Raw genomic sequence first — 14,058 nt, 5'->3', positions numbered from 1 at the left:
AATTGTGAAATTACAAAAGTTAAATGCTTTCTGGATGTTCATAGCCTTCATCCTCAATCATGGACGTCACCTCATGCCTCTTTTACTTGCACAAATCTTGTTTTTCTCATTTCAAATAGCACAGATCCCAGTTAAAGAACCCGGTTCTTAAGAAGGTTATTTATTTTATAACCAAATCAAGTTTCAAGAGCATGAAGGATATACCAGGTGATAGTTTGTTACACAAGGAGAGCTGAACAGGGCAGTAGGAATGCAGCAACCCAGCAGCAGGACCAGTGTGTGCACCTTTGTGTTTGAATTCAGCCCTCAGTGTTTTGATGATTTTGGCTTTTCATTGACAACTGTCACACCATATTATTCTCAACAAATTACACAATGTATATAAGTAAAGATTTTCAAACTGAATATTTTGTTTATCGAGATCCAATGTGTGGATTTTTCCTTAAATCTTTTGAGCAGTGTATATATCATATTTTTAGAACATAGGCAGATGGGGTTGAACATGGAAAAAGTCTAATTCTTTAGAATTCTCATTTTTTGCTCATAAGGAGGTGAGTAAGAAGAAAAGGCTGAGGGAACTAGCAAGGGAAACGATGAGTGTGTGACAAAAAATGCTATGTAAGTGGGACATGGGGCATTTCTGACCCCTGACACTTGTGTGGGTCACCAACCAAGGAAAGTGATGATTTGTATCCTCAACTGATGATGAAAATGAAAGTTAATTCAGCAAGAAAATGTTCAAAGAACATTTTTCAGAAGGTACTAAATGCCCATGTAAAGCTTAAATGAGAAGTTGACATTTAGGTAATTGTTTTTCATTAGAATTATGAAATAGCCTTTAAACAACTCCAGTTTATAGGCTGAAGTCATGTATTTTTATTTAAATGTTAAAGTTTAATTTGTTATGATGCACAAAGGTTGATGTTATATATTAATATGGAGACTAATGATGACTACATTTGGACCACAAAGCTCTTGCCAAATAGATAAGGTACAGGATATGACCAATGAGGAGAGAGCATTGAATTAGACTAAAACATGTCCTGTTTCTCACCCTTGAAGTGTCACAACAGATTTATACATCCAAGGCTACCAAAATGGCTCGTACTTGAGTGAGCAAAGGGCTTCAGGGGGTAAACAAGAAAGCTGAACCATCCAACTGTCAAGTGCCATGAACTCTTTAACGTTTCCATGAAATTGTGTGTTTTTCTGAAGAGGTGATGGATACTGTTGATGGGAAGCGTGGAATTTGAAGGCCAAACAATGACTGTGAATAAGATACGTTTAATGTTTTTCAGTTGAGAAATGTTGAGCAGGAGTCTTTAATTCAATGCCACAAAGAAGTTCAGACTTACAGTGGACTTACATATTTATTTGACCTCCTGCTGATTTTGTAAGTTTGCCCACTTACAAACTTACAAAACTTTTAGTCTGTAATTTTTATGGTAGGTTTATTTTAACGAGACAGAATACAAACCAAAAAAATCCATGAAAAAACACATTATATAAAGGTTAGAAAACTGATTTGCATTTCAGTGAGTGAAAAGTATTTGATCTCCATGCAAAACATGACAGGAAACCCTTGTTGGCAAGCCCAGAGGTACTGTATGATGTTCTTTGTAGTTGGTCATCAGGTTTGCACACATCTCAGAAGAGATTTTAATCCACTCCCCTTTACATATTCTCTCTAAATATTGAAGGTTTTTTGGCTGTCGTTTGGCAACTCAAAGTTTCTGCTCCCTCCACAGATTTTCTATAGGGCTGAGGTCTGGAGACTAGCTAGGCCACTCCACGACCTTAATGCACTTCTTCTTGAGCCACTCCTTTGTTGCCTTGGCGGTATGTTTTGGGTCACTGTAATCCTTGAATACTTTCCATGACCCATCTTCAGTGTTCTGGCTGAGGGAAGGAGGTTCTCAAATGGGGGAAGTTGTTGACTAATGGTTAGCAATTAGGTCTCCTAACCCAAAGGCTGTGGGTTTTAGTCTCGTGCCGGCAGGGATTGTGGGTGGTTGGTAGGGGATGAAATACTTATTTTACTCACTGAAAAGCAAATCAGTTTCTAACCTTTATATCATGTTTTTTGTTGTTGTTGTTTTGTTTTTTGGTTGATAATCTAATAAAAAAAATATTTCTCCCATTATGTTTTTTTGTAACTAATAGAGTTGAATTTGTTTAATTTGACAAATTTTATTACAATGTTTATCTGTTTAAGATATCATTGTAACATTAAATATCAGGGCTTTCCTGTAGGGCCAACTAAAATAGATTGCTAACAAAAGGCATTTCGTTCAAGGTTGCATAACTGAAGGCATAACATGGCAAAACTATTATATCTGGCAAACCCAAATACACCAAAAGATAAACATCTGACTACAACTGCCTTCAAGTGTTCAAATTTATGAAATGATTCAGAGGCTGAGAGTTGAAAGACTTAAGAGTCAAAACTTGTGTTAACTTGTTTTGGCTGCAGTGCCTATGAGTGGAAGCTATGGTTACAGACAGAGAACAAACTGTGATCAGAATCTTCTCCTCATCTGCACATACATCTACAGCCACATTAACTAATAAAAAAAATATAATAATAAATCAAAACTGGTAAAATTCCTTTTGACTTCAAATCTCTACATTTTAAAACTATTTCTGATAACTGGGACTTTGTAAAAAGAAACACTTCCAACTTTATATTTTGCAAACGTTGCCAAATTGGGAAATAAACGCATACTTTTATACAAGGATGCATTAAACTAACCAAAGGTGACAGTAAACACTTTTTAATAAACAGAAATGTTGTAATAAAATAATGAATGTATAATTAATAATAAAGGTGTCACAATCTCCTGCTGGAATGCCCCTGACTCCTCCAAAGGGCACTCCACCCGTGACTCTTGCCACTCTACCCCGGACTACATTTCCCATAACCACTGCCTAGGAACTCATTATCACACTCACACCTGTTCCCATCAGTGACACTATAAAAGATGCACATACACACACTCACACTGCTGACTATTGCTAGCCTGTAGTGTTCCTGTGTTTCCTAGTTCCTTGTTTTCTTGCCTTACTGTTCTTTGACCCTGGACTGCTTACCTTGTTTGCTGCCTGACCTGACCTTTGCCTGTTCTGTGGATTACTCTGCCACTCTTTTGAGTAAGGCCTGCATTTGGATCCACTTCTGTGTTGTCATGCTTCCTTATGTTACAGAATGCTCAGATCCAGCAGCTTTATGCGTGCATCCAGGCCAGCCATGAATCCAGCAGAAAAAAATAATTAGTCTCTGTCAAGGTGAGCGGTCTATTGAGTATGTGCTTATTATGTGATTATTTTTTGAACTGGTCCATTTAACTGTGGATGAGATATGCCTCATGATATTTTTCTGAGGAGGCCTAGTTGAGCCGCTGCAATCGATTATGCCACTGCACAATACAAACTGTATTCTGGACTCTTATATCGATCTGGCACTCCAACTGAGTGGCTCTGCATTTACTGTGGGTGTTTTTGAGGAGGAACATGATGAGCCAGCAGTCTTCAGCCATCACAGATGCCACTCCAGTGTTCCCCGTCATTGTAAACGTACCGCTTGAAGACACCCAGGCATTTCGCCAGGGGTTTCAGGCTAGCTTCCAATCTGGCCAAGGAGTCCGTCTCTGAACTCTCAGCCAGGCTTTGAGCTCTTTGCCTGTCCATCCGTGGCCTAAGAGGCTGTCTGTGCACCCTCTGCCTGTCCTGTTACGGCCACAGAGGCCATTGTTAACCTCTCTGTTCTCTCTGTTCCAGTCTGCCTGATCTGCCTTGGTTGTCCCAGCACCATCAGGTCCACTGAAGTGGTCCTCTGTTCCTTCGGCTTCACTATGGGGATCTTCGTCCCATCTGCTCTACTGTGGTGGTCATCTGCTCTGCCGTGAGGATCTTTGTTCCCATCTGCTCTGCTATGGTGGTCTTTAGCTCCACCCTTGTGGTCCTCTGCTCCGTCGGCCCCACCTTGACAACACATAACAAAACAAAATTATGAAGTCATTATGAAGTGCAAGTAACATTTAATTCTATTCAATAAATGAGTAATAAATTAGCATTTGTGAGAAAAAAAAGTCACAGTCACAAAAACAATCATGCCATGTGTTTAATTCATTGCAATAGTTACAACACCGTAGATTTATCAAAATCAAATGTGCAATATTATGTTACATTTCTTTGTTTATTTTTACAACATGCATATCAACTTTATTTTAATGCCTTGGTTAGGGAAGTCGGGCAGCTGCAGGCCTATCAACTCATGCAGACATATGAGCAGAAGTCACAAAACCAGACTTTTGTAACTTAAACCTGTCTTCATCTGACAAAAACCTTGCGGAAACACTTCTCTCTGATATCTCTCAAAGTAATCAGACAGACACTGTGCCCCAGACATTTCCTGACATCAGATTTCTATGACATTAACAAAATCGAAAACATGCAGCATGTGTGTGCAAGTACATGTGTATGTGCATCTATGACTCATTTTTGCACAGTTGCCAAATCACGTTTATGCTGCTATTTTTACTGTTCTTATCTCTTCTTACCTTGATACAGCGTGTTTCCCACAGTCACTGTCTGGGATGGTTCAAGAAGTGTTCATCTGTCTGGAGAAAAAAATTGTCATTAAGGAGCAACAATATCCCACCATACAGTCATGCTTGTTTGGCTTGAAGTGTGGCTCAGTTTGAAGGCAGTTAGAGGGATTTGTGGTATAAAAACATGAGTTTGACACATTTTCTTGTAGAAAAGCATTATTCACTTTACTTACTAAAATGAAAATTTGCCTTCACAGAGATGTAATGATGGGTATTGACACGATTAGATTCTATTCTGATTCGATTCAGTATTGGTATTTTGGATATCAGGTACAGTATTGCAAATTCTGTCAGTCAGTTGGTACTATATTACTATAATATTGAAGGCTAAATAGGCAACTGATTTGTATACAAACACTTAAATTACAGTCAATTATGTTTTTGTAATAATGAAGTTATAATACTAACTTTACATTTACATAATGTACATATAAATGTCTACTCCAATTAGTTTAAAAGGGCTAATGGCTGTCATGAAAACTTGACAGATTTATTCCAACATAAATTTAAGAAGAGTACAATTATATGGTGCATTATATAGCAAAATGATTACGTAAAAAAATAAATCTATAAAAATCATTTATAATACTAATTTTGTTGGGACTTAGGCTATGTACAGTTAAACATGTATATTATGTAACATGGAAAAATAACATAACGTGTAATATTGCAGATGATCCTGTAAACTCATTAACAAACCTTTACATTTATGCATTACTGGTCCTTTTATTTAAAGTGACATCCAGTACTTACAGTAGGCCTACATGGCATGTTTGTATTTTTGTGCTGGGCAGTAATTAAATGCATGTTAATTACATTTAAAAGAGTGAAGCTTTGTGCAAGACCATGTTCAATCTTTTGAAATGCTTGCTCACATTTTCCCAGTGTTTAGGGAGATGACTCTATGAAACCACAGTGATTCATATGGTCTTTGGTGTGTGTGCTCAAGACAAAATGGAAACAGAGGGACCCTTAAGATGCCGTATACAAGACATGCTGTTCTACAAAAGCCAACCTGAAAGAACAAAAATGTTGAGTTGCTTTGCCAACACCCACACACACACACAAACAAACAAACACTTGTATAAGGTCATTGCCAAGCACAAAGAACACAAAACAACTACAAATATTTGCTATAATAAGATGCATATGAGAATATTCCGGAAAAGGCTCATGACAATCCTGGAACAAATCTAAACTAAGGCCATCTAAACAAGCCTAAGAGGGACTCTGTTTTGGGAACCCTGACCTTCACTGACCAAGGTCTCTCCCCAGACACCTCGCTCTCTCATTTCTGTAGAAAAACAAGAAATAACTCCAATACCATTGTTCATTCCTCATTTAAAACCAGTTTATCTACTGAAATACCTTTGTGACTGTATTTGTAATAATATATAGTAGCCTACTATACAGGAAGTATGAACCAAAACTAATTTCTCCCCTTTCTTCCCTTTCGTTTTTCTAAATGACATTTTACATCATATACTTACAAAATTACTTAATATGCTTTCGAGATGAGAGTGCCATCCCATTTTGCAATTGTGAAACTGAATTCTGTGTTAAGACAGCGGGCTCCACCAAGTCAGTTGAACACAACACATGTGTGTGTTTTTCTGTGTTTGAATTATTGTTCTTAATCTGTCCAAGATCATTTGGCTCTCACCACCTTCCACTTTATCCACATTCTAACTCACAGAAGAAAGAAAAAAAACAACAACAATAATATCTGGCCTCAGCAGTGTGTCAAATTCAGATTTCAATCATCACTACCTACATTTTGGTAAGACTAAATAAAGGTAATACACAGGGCCATCCCAGGCTCTGTTGGTGCCCTAGGTGAGATTTTGAGTCTGTGCATATGTACAATGGAAAAAGGACATACTTAAACTTAATTATTTCATTTTATGAAGCCTAAATTATAGTCCTAGTCATGGTCTTTTTCAAAAGACATTTAGACACTTTTTGGTGAATTAAAAGCAAGCAGTAGACTATGTAACTGATATTACAACAACATTACAGAAGCTTAAATTCATTTGGAAGAAAATAAAGTCAAATTAAATAAGCAGTTACCTCAAGCAAAAACATTCCATGGTGTCAGTTTTGCCAGTCAAGATGTTCTAAAAAGTGTATTTCAAAATTCTACATAAACATCACGAGCTACAGTAATACACATCTGATTACTTGTGATTTTTATCTCTATATTGATATTTTTTTGCTCCTCTTCTTCGCATCGCTTCCTGCCTTGTGCACCTGATCTTTTTCTTTTTTCATCCAATTTTTTTAAATTATATTTTAAGAGCACATAAATGGCTAAAAAATATTTTAACTATGTGCGCCATGCATAATTAATGAGTTATGATGTATTATAATCATGTCATGATGCAGAAAGTTTTTTTAATTAGTCCAACTTGACAGTGTTGTCGTTGATGTAAATTTTATTTCATTCTAACACTATTTTAATCAGTTTGATGATTGATCAGTACTAAAATTATGTTAACTGTTAATGATTTATTAATTACTTAAAGTCACCATGAAATCAATATTTATACTCTTATTGTTTAACAGAATGTTATTGTTTTTTATGAATATGGCTTAACCTGTTGGAAGACACACTCAGGCATTCAGGTGGTCTCTCTCTCTCTCTCTCTCTCTTAGGCATGTTGTGTGCCATTGATTGTCCTCATCACCATCTTCTGCAATAAATAAAACATTTCTTAATAGCTACTTATAATATTCTTAATATTGAATATAACACATATCAAAGAGTGATGCATAGAAATTTTAAGTGACTCTACACTGTACCTATGAGACACTGTGGTAGCTACAAAGGATATTACATCACTCAGAAAACAAGTGGAATAAGAAAAATGTGCAGTCAAGAAAAAAAACAGTAGAGTGGAATAGTACAGATGAGTAAAAACATCTGGAAGCAGTATACACACGTGTTTTAAGCCTAAAATCATTTTTAAAAAGAGAAAATAAATAATAGGTGTATTAAAATTGCAGCTCCAAGATTCAAACATAGGATTTATTAATTGTGACTCTTTTAGAGAATTTTGCCATTATTAAATATGTTATTTATTTGTAACTAATGGGGTTAACAAATGTGGAGTGGCGAGGTTTAGTGCTTTAAACGACACCTTTGCATTTTAGTTTTTGGCTATGTGCAATTAAATATTTGTTTGAGGTGAATCCTGTCCATTTTTTTATGTTTCAAGCTTCCAAAAATAACAGAGCTAGTCGACGGTGAATAAGCAGAATGTAAAAAGTATGAGACCACGAAATTCCTGAACGATGCGGTTGAATGAATAATTCGTGGTCCTTTTTTATCTCCCTAGTAGACCCTATTTCTGGGATGGCGACATCAGTGAAAGTTACTTATATGGAAATAACCAGTCAGTGACTCAGAATTGTGCTTGGGTGGTGTGTCTGCATTGTTTCAGCACATTGTTTATTTCAGTTTTCACAGTTTTAAAATTTCGAGTGACCAAATTGAAAATATGCCAATTCAGACGGCGATATAGGGCCATAAAATGTTAAATTGCGCCAAGTTGCTGTTTAAAATGCCATGATACGCCTTCTCGTGGTGATGTAGGACGTGCTGCCACCGTGTGGCTGGAGAATTATTTGCTGCACTATTAACATGAGCGTCGTGAGTTATATAAACTACCGCAGTAAATCAGTTGCTTTTCACGGTGTTTCCATGAAGCTGTTTTATGATCGAACTTCTAAACAGTGTTGCTATATCAAAACTGTCAGAATTAATTGGCGAAATATATTTAAAGCTCAAAAATAATTAAAAAGTGTATGTATGTGTTCAACTTGATTACATGTTAACGTGAGTCAGAATAACAGATTTCGGAAAAGTCGTGCGATTTCGATGTCCACATGTTTTGAGAACAGAAATTAGTTCAATAAAGAAATGAAAAATTCGTTTAAAAAGCAGACTACGACATTCTTGGCATCAAAATTTCAACCTTTCGTCGGGTGGCGCCGTGGCTTAGTTGGTTAAAGCGCCTGTCTAGTAAACAGGAGATCCTGGGTTCGAATCCCAGCGGTGCCTTTTATGTGGATATGCATTCATCAGCTACTCTGCTTATGGTTATGCTTTTTGAAGAACTGCCCATCTGACACAGTGAAAATATATATGAGAATGGGTTTTGATATCATAGGTTATTTGCATGTCTTTTAAAGACCCGCTGAAATCAAATAAATACCATATTACCATATGACAAGGTGATTGGACTCATCAGAGACAACTGTTATTAAAGAGACTGCCGCCCTACAGGGAGGAGGTACCATAGACAGTAAAAGAAATGGACACAGCGACCCCATTGGAACTCAACTGAGACAAGTGAAGTCTGACGCGCAGATTCAAACGAAGCTTGACGATGTCAGCAACCTGTCTGACAGATGTAAATCTTCTAGTGGCTGTGCGTGCAAACTGCCATCGTTAATCTTGCAGAGACGGCGAGCTTGAGCGGGGAGTTCTTTGTCGTGAGTGAGCAGGAGTAAGTATTCTGATTAATTATTTTGTATAGTATTTTAAAATGTAACGCCAGTACGCCATATTAAGTTAATTGCCTGCGAGCCTTCCTCCTGTCTGTACGGTAATTTCTTTACTGTGCTACAGAGAGTCGAGTGGTTATGACGCAATCGTTAGCCTATTTTTACAAAAACTGTTTCTACGGGGCCATAATGTAACATAGAAGGTAATGCAGCCCTTTATACATTGTCGTGGATCTTTAGAAATAAATAAAGAAATAAATAATGGACAAACGGAGTCTTTAAACGCCTCAGATGTAAAGTTATTCGCTGTCAAAGTGACGCCAAAATGAATGGGAGTCAATGGGAATGCTAACGCAAGTGAAGTTCTGCTACAAGATGGCAGCACGCAGCCGACTTCAACTTCCGGTCGACTTCCTTGCCGCCTGGGAGGTACAGCACCTGGCCGCTTGGTGTGCTGACAACAACCTGCTCCTCAACACCAGTAAGAGAAAAAAGCTCAATGTGGCACGAGGAAGGTCCCAAACCTGAGTTATATTCAGGTCTAATCGAATCCATAAAATCACTTCATTTTGGCCATGCAGAACATACAAACACATGATAACTAACACATGATAGCAATGTATAACTGTATGTGGAGTAGACCTGCAGATTAGGCCAAATTGTAACAAACTATTAAAATTGCCAAATGCCTCATTTATCATTGCAAAACAATGCTAAAACAACAGGCTAACACATACTGCAACTAGGCAGTCAGTGCAGTTTAATTATGAAATATATTTTATACATAAATAGTAAAACAACGACTATTAAGCCAGTAATTCACACTAATACATTAAGCTACAGGTAAATCTAACGAACCTTACATCAACCATGCTATTGTCATCTGATAAGTTTAATTAATGTGCAGGCTAGATTCACTTATAATACTTCATCATTAAAACGGATTTATGAAATCATAGCCACGAATTAACGTCGTAGTAATTATTAAAGGGGGGGTGAAATGCTTGTTTTCACTCAATATCCTGTTAATCTTGAGTACATATAGAGTAGTACTGCATCCTTCATAAATCCCAAAAGTCTTTAGTTTTATTATATTCATAAGAGAAAGATAGTCTGTACCGATTTTTCCCGGAAAAACACGACCGATTGGAGGCGTGACGTGTGGGCGGGGCTAAAGAATCACGAGCGCGAATAGGCTTTTGCGTTGAGAGCATGTGGAAGTTGTGACATTACCATGAGGGAAAACCCATCATCCAAAACAAACCATGTCTAACAGTCAGATTCAGCCGTTTATTTATAATCCAGAATCAGATCCAGAGGCTGAAACGGAACGAAAGCAGCAGCAGCAAGTACTCGCTGCGAGCGGGGCTCGAACCCGGGTCTCTGGCATGGGAGGGGACGCACTAACAAGGAGGCAGAGATATTTGAAGCAGTTTTACCCACCGCCTGCGGTTCCAACACAAGATCGTGACCCCTTTTCCTTGGGATTGCATCATCCTTAAGAAATAAACGATAAGCAAATCCGTCGACAAACTGGGCCTTGTGAACAAGCATCTTCGAAATGCAGGGAACAAACAAAAACACTTGCACAACTCCGTTGATGCTCTGTAAAAATAAACTCCATCCACTGGTCCCTTAATGCTGTTTTTTTTATTTGGTAATCTGTGCAGGGTTGTCTTGCCCTGGCAACCAAAAACACACTTCTTTTGTGACATTTCGCGACGCTCTCGCTCTGATCAGTGAATCGCTCAGATCAGTGAAATGTGTGCTCAGCCTCACTATACGGGAGCGCGCGCTCTTCCGACAAACGTGACCTCAGGACCCATATAAGGAAATTCCGCTCCCTCTAAGGTCACACAGAGCAATACTCGAAAAAAACTTTCCGAAACTTGTGACAAACTGGAAGGAGTATTTTGGGAACAAAACTTAATTTTCGAAACTTTGTCCATGTTTAGCATGGGAATCCAACTCTTTAACAGTGTAAAAAACTCAGTATGCATGAAATAGCATTTCACCCCCCCCCCCCCCCCTTTAAAACTAGCTCACAAATTCTTAATTTGGTGGGAATTAATTATTAATTCATATGTAGCAGTTCTCAATATGTAAACTTTGCACCGTTTAAACGTTATAAAATAAAACTTAATTAAATATCGATACTCACCGTCTGGTTGCTGTCCACGTCGTCCATCTTTAATTAGTGTTGATTCAGTACAGTAGGTGGCGCTGTCACAAAAATACTAGGGTCCTAAAGCTGCGGTCACAGAATTGCGGTCCTGTAACTGCAGCCTCCGGTTGTGCAGGAATACCCTTCTCGTTTATATTCGGACTATTTTAGATTGCTTCGGGGATACCGCGGCGGAGTAACCCAGTACCTTTGTGATTCTTCATAGACATAAACAGAGAGAAGTAGCTCCAGCTACGATGTTCTTCCACAAGACGCAAGCAGTTCTGTTTATTAACCGCTAGAGCGTCAAAAGTTCCCTACTGCAGCTCCATATCATAAGTATATTTCCATATGCTTACTGTATTTCGAGCTGTTATCTAGCTGTCCTCGGGTGACCAGTACAGAGGCCTGTCAGTCTCTCAAAGCAACCGAATGTGAATGATGCGATGGAATATGTCCAGCTAACCCGGTGTTGTGTAATAGTTGTAATAGTTGTAGTAATAGTTCCAGTGAAGAACTGTTCCCGTGGGTGGAGTTTACGTGAACATTCATTAGTTCCCTTGTTGTGGGCGTGTCCTCGAAACAACGCGCAAGCGAATCAAGAGTAAAAATATCAGTGCACGCTCCTCAGATCACTACTTGTTTAATGGATTATTTTGAACAGACACTGTAATGATGTTTAAATGTTATGCATTCAAGCATTGCAACAGTGCAAGACAATGCAGTTTGTGTAATACGATAAATCGTCTGTAAGCTGTTTTGCTTTATGCTAACCGTGGGTAATATAGTTTCTTATTTTTTGATGTGTTTAGCTTTTTATACATTTCATTTGTGCGGCATTGATTTCTGTTTGAACAGTTATTAAAGGGTTAGTTCACCCAAAAATCTAAATTGTCATAAATGACTCACCCTCATGCCGTTCCAAACCCGTAAGACCTCTGTTACATCTTCGGAATACAGTTTAAAATATTTTAGATTTAGTCAGAGAGCTCTCAGTCCCTCCATTGAAACTGTGTGCACGGTATACTGTCCATGTCCAGAAAGGTAAGAAAAACATTATCAGAGTAGTCCATGTGACATCAGAGGGTCAGTTAGAATTTTTTGAAGCATTGAAAATACATTTTGGTCCAAAAATAGCAAATGAATCCGGTTCGCAAATGAATCATTCGATTTAACCAGTTCTTCTTTCAAACGATTCAGTTCGATTTGGTGAACTGGTTTGTGTCTCCAATAAGCAACCACAAATGACTTAAGCTGTTAACTTTTTTAATGTGGCTGACCCTCCCTCTGAGTTAAAACAAAAATCAATATCCTGGAGTAATTCATTTACAAACAGTACACTGACTGAACTGCTGTGAAGAGAAAACTGAAGATGAACACTGAGCAGAGCCAGATAACGAACAAAAGACTGACTCGTTCTCGAGTCAAGAACCGTTTCTGTCAGACACGTCAGATTCGAGAACCGAGGAGCTGATGATACTGATGATACACAGAGCGTCTGAACAGAACAGTTTTTTTTTTTTTTTTTTGGTGATTAATTCTGAACTGATTCTGTGCTAATGTTATTAGCACGGTAAACTGAAAGCTTGAATCAAGGGCAATTATATTTTGAGCGCAAAAGAACCGGTGAACCGTTTTCTTCAACCGGTTTATTGAATCGATTTGTCCGAAAGAACTACTGGTGATCCGAAAACCAATGCAACCGGTTCTTGACTCGCAAACGATTCAATGTTTCTTTCATTATCTGGCTCTGCTCAATGTGTTCATCTTCAGTTCTCTCTTCACAGCAGTTCAGTCAGTGTACAGTTTGAGTAAATGAATTACTCCGGGAGATTGGTTTATTTGAACTCAGAGGGAGTGTCGGCCACATTAAAAAAGTTAACAGCTTAAGTCATTTGTGGATTAATGCTTATTGGACACCCGAACTGTTTCAAACGATTCAGTTCAATTTGGTGAACTGGTTCAAAAAGAACCGGTTAAATCGAACGATTCATTCGTAAACCTGATATCACTAAACTGCAGTGTTTTGAACTCTCTAACAACAGACACGGAAGAGAAGAAAATGCTGAACAAAGTCATAGTTTTTGTTATTTTAAGACCAAAATGTATTTTCGATGCTTCAAAAAATTCTAACTGACCCTCTGATGTCACTTTGCAGTTAATGCTAATTCATGTGTAACACTGACACTTCATTACCAAAATAATCCATTAAACAAGTAACGATTTGAGGAGCGTGCATTGATATTTTCAGTTCCGTTCGTTTGTGCGTTATTTCAAGGACACGCCCATAACAAGGGAACTAATGAATATTAATATTAAGTTCACTTCCAGTGCTACCAGGCTAAAGTTAGCATATTCCCAGATCTACTGCATGTTTAATATGGGCAGGCATTCAGTCGTAGACAATCGTATATGTGTTTTGACCTACACTGTACATGACCTGAGAACAGTCCGCTAGTTAGGTTGGTAAGTGAACATGGACTCACTTACTAGTTAACTATTTTTAGACACCTTGCTGAAGCACAAGATGAAATGAATGTTCTGCTTGAGCAGATGAAATGATAACTTAATGTATGACAAACAGAAAATGAACGTTTTCGTCTTAACTGGGATTGGGGTTGAATTCTTAGGAATATTTTACTCTGTACTATTTTGGTTTAGGAAATATAATAAAATAAATTCCATTGCCCATCCTCTCAGGATACCTGGAATAAGGGGTTACAAGTACCAAAGGCACAATTGTTCTTCCATTTTGTAACATAAACACCATCAAAC

At 37.9% G+C, this 14,058-nt stretch overlaps 1 long non-coding RNA gene and 1 other non-coding gene across 2 annotated transcripts; one reads left to right on the top strand and one right to left on the bottom strand.

The window, feature by feature from the left end:
• Positions 1-1,268: 1,268 nt before the first annotated feature.
• LOC128017070 (uncharacterized) lies at positions 1,269-11,774 on the bottom strand. Its single transcript, XR_008184361.1, has 3 exons — positions 11,281-11,774; positions 4,560-4,619; positions 1,269-3,981 (listed from the first exon to the last, which is right to left on the bottom strand). It is a non-coding gene; the product is annotated as an uncharacterized LOC128017070 (long non-coding RNA).
• Positions 8,600-8,673, top strand: trnat-agu (transfer RNA threonine (anticodon AGU)). The gene has a single exon. It is a non-coding gene; the product is annotated as a tRNA-Thr (tRNA).
• Positions 11,775-14,058: the final 2,284 nt, after the last annotated feature.

The sequence above is a fragment of the Carassius gibelio genome, chromosome A7 (assembly GCF_023724105.1).
Source record: "Carassius gibelio isolate Cgi1373 ecotype wild population from Czech Republic chromosome A7, carGib1.2-hapl.c, whole genome shotgun sequence".
Classification (NCBI taxonomy): Eukaryota; Metazoa; Chordata; class Actinopteri; order Cypriniformes; family Cyprinidae; genus Carassius; species Carassius gibelio.
This window is presented reverse-complemented; position numbering and strand designations above follow the sequence as displayed.